The sequence below is a fragment of the Podarcis erhardii genome (assembly GCF_964252035.2).
Source record: "Podarcis erhardii genome assembly, chromosome: 6".
NCBI lineage: Eukaryota > Metazoa > Chordata > Lepidosauria > Squamata > Lacertidae > Podarcis > Podarcis erhardii.
This window is the reverse complement of record NC_138510.1, coordinates 78,043,998-78,055,934: the sequence shown is the minus strand read 5'-3', so window position 1 is coordinate 78,055,934 and position 11,937 is coordinate 78,043,998.

Below are 11,937 nucleotides of genomic sequence, written 5' to 3'. Positions count from 1 at the left end.
TGGAATCTTCTTTCTTGTAGTTTGGATCCATTGCTCCGTGTCCGCTTCTCTGGAGCAGCAGAAAACAACCTTTCTCCCTCCTCTATGTGACATCCTTTTATATATTTGAACATGGCTATCATATCACCCCTTAACCTCCTCTTCTCCAGGCTAAACATGCCCAGCTCCCTTAGCCGTTCCTCATAAGGCATCATTTCCAGGCCTTTGACCATTTTGGTTGCCCTCCTCCGGACACGTTCCAGTTTGTCAGTGTCCTTCTTGAACTGTGGTGCCCAGAACTGGACACAGTACTCCAGGTGAGGTCTGACCAGAGCAGAATACAGTGGCACTATTACTTCCCTTGATCTAGATGCTATACTCCTATTGATGCAACCCAGAATTGCATTGGCTTTTTTAGCTGCCGCGTCACACTGTTGTCTCATGTCAAGTTTGTGGTCAACCAAGACTCCTAGATCCTTTTCACATGTACTGCTCTCAAGCCAGGTGTCACCCATCTTGTATTTGTGCCTCTCATTTTTCCCCCCAAGTGCAATACTTTACATTTCTCCCTGTTAAAATTCATCTTGTTTGTTTTGGCCCAGTTCTCTAATCTGTCAAGGTTGTTTTGAAGTGTGATCCTGTCCTCTGGGGTGTTAGCCACCCCTCCCAGTTTGGTGTCATCTGCAAATTTGATCAGGATGCCCTTGAGTCCATCATCCAAGTCGTTGATAAAGATGTTGAATAAGACTGGGCCCAAGACAGAACCCTGTGGCACCCCACTAGTCACTCTTCTCCAGGATGAAGAGGAACCATTGATGAGCACCCTTTGGGTTCGGTCAGTCAGCCAGTTACAAATCCACTGAGTGGTAGCATAGTCAAGACCGCATTTTACCAGCTTCTCTACAAGAATATCATGGGGCACCTTGTCAAATGCCTTGCTGAAATCAAGGTAGGCTACATCCACTGCGTTCCCTTCATCTACCAGGCTTGTAATTCTGTCAAAAAATGAGATCAGGTTAGTCTGACATGACTTATTTTTCAGAAATCCATGCTGACTATTGGTGATCACAGTATTCCTTTCTAGGTGCTCACAGACTGTTTGCTTAATGATCTGCTCCAGAATCTTCCCTGGTATTGATGTCAGACTGACTGGGCGGTAATTATTTGGGTCCTCTCTTTTCCCCTTTTTGAAAATAGGGACAACATTTGCCCTCCTCCAGTCTGCTGGGACTTCGCCTGTTCTCCAGGAATTCTCGAAGATGACTGCCAGTGGTTCTGAGATCACATCTGCCAGTTCTTTTAATACTCTTGGATGCAGTTCATCTGGCCCTGGAGACTTGAATACATCTAAACTAGCCAAGTATTCTTGTACTATCTCCTTAGTTATTCTGGGCTGTGTTTCCTCTGCTGAATCATTTGCTCCAAATTCTTCAGGTCGGGCATTGTTTTCTTTATCGGAGAAGACTGAGGCAAAGAAGGCATTGAGGAGTTCCGCCCTTTCTGTGTCCCCTGTTTGCATTTCACCATCTTCTCCTCTGAGTGACCCCACTGTTTCTTTGTTCTTCCTTTTGCTACGAACATACCCATAAAAGCCTTTTTTGTTGCTTTTAACCTCTCTAGCAAGCCTGAGTTCATTCTGTGGTTTAGCTTTTCTGACTTTGTGTCTACACGTGCTGGCTATTTGTTTGAATTCCTCTTTGGTGGTTTCCCCCCTTTTCCATTTTTTGTACACAAATACGATTTCTGTTCTTATCCTGAAGCAAAGTTCTTAACTCAAGGTACTATTTCTGGTCTAGAGGAGACTGTAACCTGAAGCATCTGTAACCCGAGGTACCACTTTATACCAATATCTATAGCTATCTTCAAGTATTAAGAAGAGATCAGAACTTTGCACTCCCAACTTTTCCTGGAGCAGAGAATGGTTTTTGGGTTTCTACACCAGAATATGCTCAGTCTCTTACAGGCAATTTATACACCTATGTGCCATAAAATATTGGCCCTTCATTGGAAGTGACATAGAGAGTCTTGGTGGTGGTGCTTAAAGTGCACTTCCTGTTTCACATGGCAATTCATCAGTTGATGTTGCAGTCCTGAAGTGGCGAATACGCATACACAAACACAAACACCCTAAGAAGACATATGTGGCTATTGTTGTTTGCTTGGACTGGGAAAAGGATGATTATGGAAGTTCCAGGAGTGTGGATGACCCTTCTTCTCCTACCCCCAAAATGCCCCACAAGAGTTGGAAGGTGGCTAGCTTAAAGAAAGTCCCTAAAACTCCCTTGGACTTTATGGAAGAGAAAGATGTGTGTAGCTTAAAATAACAGAGAAAACCCAATCTTCAGGGCCATCGCTTTCCTCCTGAGATGGCACCAGGTGCTCAGCATTGTCATAGGCAGGATACTGGATCATAAAGTGGTCTTGCTGACGAATGAAAATATCTTCCAGCATAAGAGCCAGGGTTTCTCTCACCCCAAAGGCAACTAACACCAATCTGAGTGCACACTTTTATCCAGACAGCCAACTCTAGCCAAGTCAGCGCACCAATGTTCTTTTCAACTGCCCTTGGAGGAAATCTGCAGGGACAACAGGACGATGAGGGCTTCCTTCGAGGGATATTTACCTTTGCCATGGCAGCACATGGGTCAAAATAATGGTCAACATGAAAATGCAAAACAAAGAAGTCAAACGAAGCGAGGAAGGTCAGTGATCTGATGGTAAGAGGAAAGATAACAATGGAAATCTTGTGGATGTCAGTAATTTGGTTGGTAATTTATAGATACAGCATCTCCTCCTGTCTGTTTTGCTTGGACATCCTGCTTCTGTTCTATGTGTGCCCTGTGTGATAATTCGATTCTGAAAGCAACTCCAGTGAGAAGAATGCACGACACGATGCAGAATTTGGGAAAGCAAAATGCCCCCCACAAATGTTTAGAAGTGATGGTGGGTGATGTTGAAATACGAAGTGAAATCTCCCATCCAATATATGCCTAAGGATTAGTCTAGAACAGGCTTCCTCAAACTCGGCCCTCCAGATGTTTTGAGACTACGATTCCCATCATCCCTGACCTAATATGGGCCTATGGCCGTAATAAACTATCTATCTATCATCCCTGACCACTGGTCCTGCTAGCTAGGGATCATGGGAGTTGTAGGCCAAAAACATCTGGAGGGCCGAGGTTGAGGAAGCCTGGTCTATAAGACAGCGTGGCTAAGAATCCTTAAATATTATTGCGTACCAACCCAATCTCCACAGCAGTACGAGATCCAGGGATCCAGGCGCTTGCCCTTTGAGAATGAGGCAAAGCGAACACTGTGGTGTCTTTAGGGTATATGGTTTATTTACGCATATATGCAACCTGAGCCTGTGATGTGGAGGGGTTCACGGCAATACACTCCAGTAAGGTCTCTTGCTTCTCCCATAGGCACAGCACGATTGGATCCAAAACAGAAATCAGCCATGCTCCCTGATTTCCTTCTGCGGCCTGTTGCAGTTTTTGTCAGCACATCGCTACCAACTGCTATCCTAAAAACGCTGGCCTTTTATCTCCTACTTCACTAGAGTACGTAGGAGCTTATACCCCTCTGCTATTCAGGGCAAACTGCTTTGTTCTTTGCCCATCTTCCTGCCCATGTTAGGTTAATAACTCAGCCATCATCACTTTCTCCATGCATAATTTTACATGCTTCCATCGTGTCTCCTCTAGCTCGCATTTTCTCTAAACTCAAAGGCCCCAAATGCTGCATTCATGGGGGAATGAAAGCCAGCCCAAACACAGCAGAGGACAGGAAAAGGATGTTTATGCTGGCGCTAACCCACCTCCCATGTGGTAGAAGCCTATGGCTACATTTCCTTACAAATTCCCATCATTTGGCGGGCAGCTAGCTAGTAATAACATGATATTTTGTCTTAGTCACATGATATGAAATATTTGGTCCCCTGGATAATCCAAACATCAGCTTTGACGTTTGCAAATCACCCCCCATCTTCGTAGGCCTGCAGACTTTGCTGTTCCAACTTATTAATGCTAAGAATGTTTCATTTGCAAGGGAAATTTATTTAGCCCTTTGAAAACCCTCTATGCCTTGGCAGACAGTAAGGGCCCAAGTTCCTACCTGGCAGGAATATCTAAGAACTTGCAAATAATGTGGTAATAATAATAATAAGAAGAAGAACACAGTGCCCCTGCAATTGGGCCTGTTCCATCGGAAATACCTGCCGCAGAGATTTTAAAGAACATTTCTTTGTTCGCCTGTTTGTTTAAATATTTATAAATGGCACTTTCATAGAAAATATCACTAGGTGGTGTACAGCATAAAAACACACAATGCTGCAAGAATATCAAGAAAAACATCAGTAGCGTGCCAGTAAACCAGTTGACGAAAAGGTCGTAATTTGAAGCTTTAGCTACAGTTTTTAAAAGACACGTAAGAGAAAGCAGGGATGTCTTCCAGCAGACTCCCACTGGCAAGGTGTTCCAGAGGGCACATGGTGGTGGTGTTGTTGTTGTTGAACTGTAGCTGTTTTTAGAATGTTTAACTATTTTAGAAGGCTTTTCGAGGTTTTTTAAAGTATGGGTGTGCTTGGTGCCTTGGGCTCCTTTGGAAGAAAGAGAAGGATATACAGTGGTGCCCCGCAAGACGAATGCCTTGCAAGACGGAAAACTCGCTAGACGAAAGAGTTTTCCATTTTGGAGGTGCTTCGCAAAACGAATTTCCTATGGGCTTGCTTCGCAAGACGAAAATGTCTTGCAAGTTCCTGCGGGTTTCCCCCCCCCTTTTCTAAGCCGCTAAGCCGCTTATCTGCTTAGCCGATAAGCCGCTAAAAGCCGCTAAACCGCTAATAGCGCTAATCCGCTAAGCCGTCAATGGGCTTGCTTTGCAAGACGAAAAAAGCGCTAGACGAAGAGAATCGCGGAACGGATTCTTTTCGTCTTGCGAGGCACCACTGTACTTTCAATACATAACAGCAACAACAACAACTGGTCCCTGGCGAAGTCAAAACTCAGGGGCGGGGGGACCACCCAAAGTGTCCCACCAGAAGAACTCAGTGATCAAGACGGACAATGTTTGATTGGAAGTGAAGGGCAGTGTGGTGTAATGGTTAGAGTGCTGCACCTTGGAGACCAAGGTTCAAATCCCCACTCAGCTGGGTGACCTTGGTCCAGTCATTCTCTCTCAGCCTAGCCCACCTCACAGGGTCGTTGTGAGAAGAATGGAGGGGGCAAGAAGGGCAAATGCCACCCCGAGCTCTCTGCAGAAAAGTTGGGAAATAAATGCCATAATAAATGAATAAAAGCAAAATTCCCAAGTGCCTCTGCATAGAATTGCAGCCTTGGCAACTCAGTAATCTCTGTTGCTGACTCTCCCACTGTCCAACAGTTCTTCTTACAGGTACTTTTATCTGGAAAGTGTATTTTTAGGATAGGTTCCCTTTAGTGTGCATAGCAAAAGAGGCAGAAATGTGTTCAAGTATGAGCAGCTCGTAGCCTGATAAGAAATATACGCAGCCACAGACAAGTCGAGTGAATGGCGACATGAGCTGCTGAGATTGAGTTTCCCTTTCAAGAGGCTTGTTTGGCTGGGCATCAAAGACGGCAGTCCTTGTATTCAGATATACATATTTGAAGGAAAATGTTTCGCATGACTGTGTCACCCTCTATCAGAGCGCAGAGTGAGTGCTCTTTGGAGATAAAGAAGCAAGTTTTCTTTTTAAAATAATGTGATGTGCGTGTGAAATCCTGGCATACGCTGTCTGGCTGGGTGCTGGATGATTTTGAAGAATATTTCAATTGAGCGAAGTGACTCATTTGATTCCTTAACTATGAAAATTTATCAGTGTATCAATGTGCTCTTAAGTCCCTGGTTTTCAGCCAAATTGTACTTTGAGCGACATAAGAGGGTTTTTATTTTATACAAATCAGATACACATCTAAGCTAGTGGTTAACTTCAGGCTGCTCCAGGCTGGTGTACTTCGGCAAGTGTATTCTGCAACATGTCATTGATGCAATTATAGCACTTTAGTGATAGATTTATGGAAGTCAAAGGGCTGATCTGGAACAGAAGAAATGGAGGTGAAGGCATCTAAACCAATTAAATGTTTTCCTCTCAAAGACTTCTTTTGCTTGAAACGACGTTTCTGCTAGCCAAGTTTATTTGAAAACAGGATGCGGACAGAAGGTCTGATTTTAGAGAGAGCATTGTTAACTAGATTCATGCCCATTTTCACATTTTAAATTTGGGATTTCCACAACGTGCATTTGGTGCCAACAACAACAGCGCATTTCCTTACTTTCCTTTTTTCTGGTTGTCATTTTTCTTGTTACAGCTCACTAGATTCATAGATAAGGTTTCGTTTCATCCAAAGAAGAACCTCTGTTTCAAGGAAAGGTGAAAATCAGGACATGGCTGGGCTCCTCGATGGAGGACCCTCTCACTCGGGCCTTCACCACCACCACCTCTTTGCCTCTTCACACACACACCCCACACACATGAGGGCCACAGTCTCAGGTGTGGAGAGTAATCCCTTCCCTTTGGTAATTTCACAGATAAGAATTAACGAGTGGTTGAAAGATTTCTAGTCCTTTTATTACAGCATCATGCTGCAGGCACAAATACATAGCTCTCCGCAAGGAGGGCAGTTGGCTACTCTATTTTTTTTTTTTTATAAATATTTATTAGAGTTTTTAAATACAAATGCACCAATAATAAACAATCTTACTTCTATCACAACGTAGTTTCATCACTTCTTTGGACTCCCTCACGTCTCCCGCTCCCATTTACATCGTTAAAAGATTTTTCCAAGCAAATTATCAACTTGTTTACGATCTTATATCCACTCATTCAAGTGTAATCTAACAATTCTCCATAAAATTTATGTTTTCTTTAATCTCACTTATCATCAAATTCAAAATCTAATTTAGTGGTGGTCAATTTTTTATAATCTAGCATCCTTCTTAACATTCAACCAAATTACAATGTTTTTGTAAATACATCTTAAATTTCTTCCAATCTTCCTCAATCCTCTCTTCTCCCAGGTCTCGGATTCTGCCAGTCATCTCGGCTAATTGCATATAGTCCATCAGCTGCATCTGCCACTCTTCCAGTGTGGGTAGATCTTGAGTTTTCCAGTTTTTTGCGATGAGTATCCTTGCTGCCGTTGTTGCATACATAAAAAATGTTCGGTCCTTCTTTAGCACCTTCTGGCCGACAATACCCAAAAGGAAGGCCTCTGGTTTCTTAGTGAAGGTATACTTAAATACCTTTTTCAGCTCATTATATATCATTTCCCAGAAAGCCTTCACCTTAGGGCATGTCCACCAGAGGTGAAAGAATGTTCCTTCATTTTCTTTACATTTCCAACATTTATTATCAGACGAATGGTATATTTTGGCAAGTTTAACTGGGGTCATGTACCATCTATATATCAGGCAGTTGGCTACTCTAAACCCTCCTTCCGACTTCCACAGCATTTTGGGCGCCAACGGGGAGTTCCTCCCTCCCTCTGACTCCTTTGCTCTTTGATACGTTCGGACCTCCGGGTCCATGGTGAGGGGGTGTTCCCCACACTCTCAAGTGATGTCTCAACTAGCTGCTCCCTCCCTTCTGATTCTGCTGTCATTATATCGTAACTGGGTAACTTCCCCTAAGCTGTTCAGCTTCTGTCTCTCTCTCTCTGCTTCTGAATACGCTGTAGACAAGGGGGGGGCTCTTCCCCCTTCAGTTCTCCATCAGAGAGAAGCTGGTCTGCCATGGAAAGCATTCCCCAGTCCTCGTCTTCAGACCATTCCCTGACATGCAGCAACTCCCACCCCCACTGTTTGTTTTGCGTGGACAGGCGGAGTCCCCCAAACCCTGGGCGGCCCCCGTGTGGAATAACAACTCAAGACAACATGCTATGGGATTAAAATTGGCCACAACTTTATTATGTTTCAGATGTGGGTAGACCGCGGCTCAGGCATTGGGTGTTTATCCCTCCCAGTCCCTGCCGGGGATCTGGGGAACATCAGGGTTATCCAGTGTGGAGGCGCGCGCGGATGGGCTGGCTCTGGAGAACATATATTCAAGCAGAGACAGCCTGCCCCCATTATGCCGCCATCGCAGGGAAGAGCAATGACGACCTTTAGGCATACCGTCAACACCTCCCCTCAAACAACCCCTTTAACGGGGAACCCTGGTATCCCCGCTGTGAAGAGGAGGGGGGCGTGGGTTACTGCTGCACGCCCCCCCACTTTAGGGAAGATAGACTAAAGGATTAGGCCCAAGGTCAGATACCACCAAAGTTGTGACGTTTTGCTACAGGAAAGGCAAACCTGCCAATGAAGGAGAATTCCTTTCCAGCCTTTCAACAGCGACCTTGATGTAGCAGCGCCCGCGTACCTGTGGAGAAAAGGTTAACCTGCAAAAGAAGTCTTAACTGAGGGTGAGAGAAGCTCTGGAGCCAACTGACGATTCCCAGGTAAGATCCTCCCCCAATTGTGTGGGCAGAGTGGTCCCTCCCCCTACCTGGCAATACCTCCCCAGGCGGGATTGGGCAACTGGCTGAGGTAGCCAGAGACCTCCAGGTATCCCACCTGGGGAAGGTGAAGCCAAGCCTGTGCTAATGGTGCCACATAGGGTCCAGGGGGCTGTGAGCGACCACGTAAAGGGCGCCCCCCATTTAATGTGGGGAGCGGTCATTGTTTCAAGCTGAAGTTCCAGGTTGGGGGCGGGGGGACTCAGGAGGAGCCAGGCCTGACCTTGTGACATACTTCCGGAAGCCAGTGTCACTCGGGCCATGTGACATGGAGGAGGAAGGGGCATGTGCAGGTGTAAGGCAAGAGTGTGGCACCCAAAAAACCCACGTTATCTGGTCCCACGCTCTCGCACAAGTAAAAAGCAATACATTCCGGGATCCAACCAATCAGAAGCTGGGATGCCGTCTGTAATTCCAGGGTATCCCAGTCAAATTGGGATGGTTGGTGGGTATGTTCACCCTAATGGTCCATTATCCACCGTGAAGAGGTCAGCTGTATTTTGGTAAATCAATCAGTCTTTCTGTCTTTCTTGCCTTCTTGTTTCCACCTCCTTTACATTCCAATCTACATAGAAGGCAGGAATTTCCCTTTATTTCTGAGAGAGAGGAGGATTTATTAGTTTGAAGGCGGTTGCTCAATGCGTTGGGAAAGAGGAATTTTCACATTTTCCACCAGAAGGGCTGGTGGAGGGTTCAGCTTCAGCCGTTCCATGAAATGGGGCAAAATTCAGAGGGCGGCCAACTTTTTGGCCAGTCTCTATACCTTCGCCATTAAGAGTGGATTCCTCTTCAGACATTAGCAGGTGATTGTGGTTATTCCCAAACTGCAAAACTTTTTTTCACCTGCTGATCAAGCTTGGGTTAATGAGCAGACCAATATGTTGCTTTCCTGGTCAGCTCACCTACAAACTAGGGATGAATATTGGAAATAAGGATACAGAGAGAAAATGCAGAGTAAAGTTAAATGATTCAGATTTCTGCTCTGTCTACCGAGGTGGAAAACGCTCATTTAGTTTCGGTTTCCTTCAGACAGCTTCATTTCCTGGTTCCATTCTGTTTCTGAATTTTGAAGTTTCTGAATTTTGAAGTCACCCCATTGTTTCCACTCGGAGGGCCACCCAAGTCTAGATTAAAGTAATTTTCTTTTAAAGTCCCTTCCTGGAATTAGGAGCAACAACAATAACAAAAATCCCTTTCAATTATTTGGCTATGGCAACACCTACTAGGCCACTAGAGGATAGAGAAATAAAATCGCAGATTACTTTGGTAAAAGAGTGAAAGAGCTTTAGTTACCAGCTTTTCTAAGGTCATTAAAGTCGATCTCTTGTGTTTCTACCCTTTATGATATCTCTAGTTTATCTCTTTAAAATATAACCTGTAGCCAATTTCTACAACTATTACGGACTGGGGTTGGGGAGCAGGGGTACTGAGGAATGACAATTTTGGTGTGGCATTTTTCTATATTTATTCGTTACAATTCTATTCCATCCTTTACATCAGAAACTCAGGTCAGCAAACATAACCTGTTCTTCTGCCCCATTGTATGGGCTGAGAGATAGTGCTTAACCTAAGTGGGTTAGCGGGAACATCTAGAATATTGCCAGGGCACTTTTCAAAATAGTGTGCAACGGTGTTCTCCATTACTGTTATGTATTGAAGTTCTCACCCTGGCCACCAGGGGTATCGTGTATATAGTTTTCACTCAGGTCCACATCAGTTACTTTAGGCGGAAAACCCTGAGTTGTTGTTGCTACAATGTTGACAGCCTATAAAAGTCGGCTGAGCTGTTTGCTGTTCAGTTCTGTTCCAGCTTACAAATAAAGAGCTGCTTTGGAGAAATTGCTGCATCGTCTGCTATGTCTATCCACTATTTAACAATTACTGTCCCTTCAATGTGCATTTCCACAGACCTTTTATTCATTTATTTTAATTCCCTAGTCCTTTGAAAGAAACCGGGGCAGTGATCTACTGATATACAGAAAAGATATGCTGCATGTTCAAATACGAAGGCATCTTCGTCACTGTACAGCTTTGTATTTTGACTATTTTTAGTCATACATAGGTTATATATATAGTGAGGAAGAGCAGAACAGCTATGCAAAGTCAATAGGTCTGCCCCAGGAGGGGGAAACCGAGCTCTGTGCACACATGTGCTCAGGAAGTGCTTGAGAGGTGCCCCTTTGGCACAAAACGGATTATAACCATTCCAGCGTCACAATGACAAAAAGTGGGGGACAGGGATGACATGGTAATGGTTTCTCTATAAGTAAAAGTAAAAGGTAAAGGACCCCTGGATGATTAAGTCCAGTGGACTTCAACAATGGGGTGTGGCGTTCGTCTCGCTTTGCAGGCTTAGGGAGCTGGTGTTTGTCCACAGACAGCTTTCTGGGTCATGTGGCCAGCATGACTAACCTGCTTCTGGTGCAACAGGACACCGTAACAAGTGCCAGAGTGCACGGAAACACTGTTTACCTTCCCGCCGCAGAGGTACCTATTTATCTATTCATGCTGGTATGCTTTCAGCTGGCTAGATTGGCAGGAGCTGGGACAAAGAGACAGGAGTTCACCCTGTCACGTGGATTCAAACTGCCGACCTTACAATCTGCAAGCACAAGAGGCTCGGTGGTGTACAGCACCCCAAAAGATGCAGAGAGAAAACACCCATGAAGCCAGTGTGGTTCATGGCTAAATAGGGATTCGAACCCTGGTCTAATCCAGCCCGCTAGCCTTTGCACCACATTGTGTTAAGTTGTGGGTGAACATATCAGATGACACAGTGATTCTTCAAACAGCTCTTGTTTATTCACAGGCCAGAACAGAACAGAACTGAAAGATTCAGCCAGCCTGCTTATATAGAGCTCCACTAGAACGCAACAGTAACCACTTTCTGTAACTATCCAATCACTGAACGTCACTTTCAATCCCTTATTTGCATATGCGGACCTGAGTGAAAACTATCTACAGTATCCCCCTGCTGGCCCAGGGTGAGAACTTCAGTACATAACACATTGGCTCTTTTCTCAAATGCTTCAATGGTGAACAAAGTTTCGGAGCGAAACGGCTTGTCAAATTCCCTTCCAAGTGCATGACACATTGATAGTGCTTAGCAATTATACAGAGCTTCTGTCACACTCAAATTTGCAACGAACCAGAAAACAAAAGGATCCATCTTGTTTTCATGCTGCCTAAGTTTGCAAAAAAATAACCTTTTTTTCCACATAAGGAAAACTGTCACCCGCAGTGGCCTATCCTGTTTCACCGCCTGAGGCAAAACAGGAAGGTGCTGGACACCCTGCCAAACCCCTCACTTACTAGGGCTCCTGCAAGATCTCTCTCGAACCTGGAAGCCACCACAACCACTTCTCCTCACTTCTCCAGTGACAACAGGATGGGTGGTTTGCCTGTAGAGGCGCCTCTTGGATTCTGCCACCTGAGCCAGTTG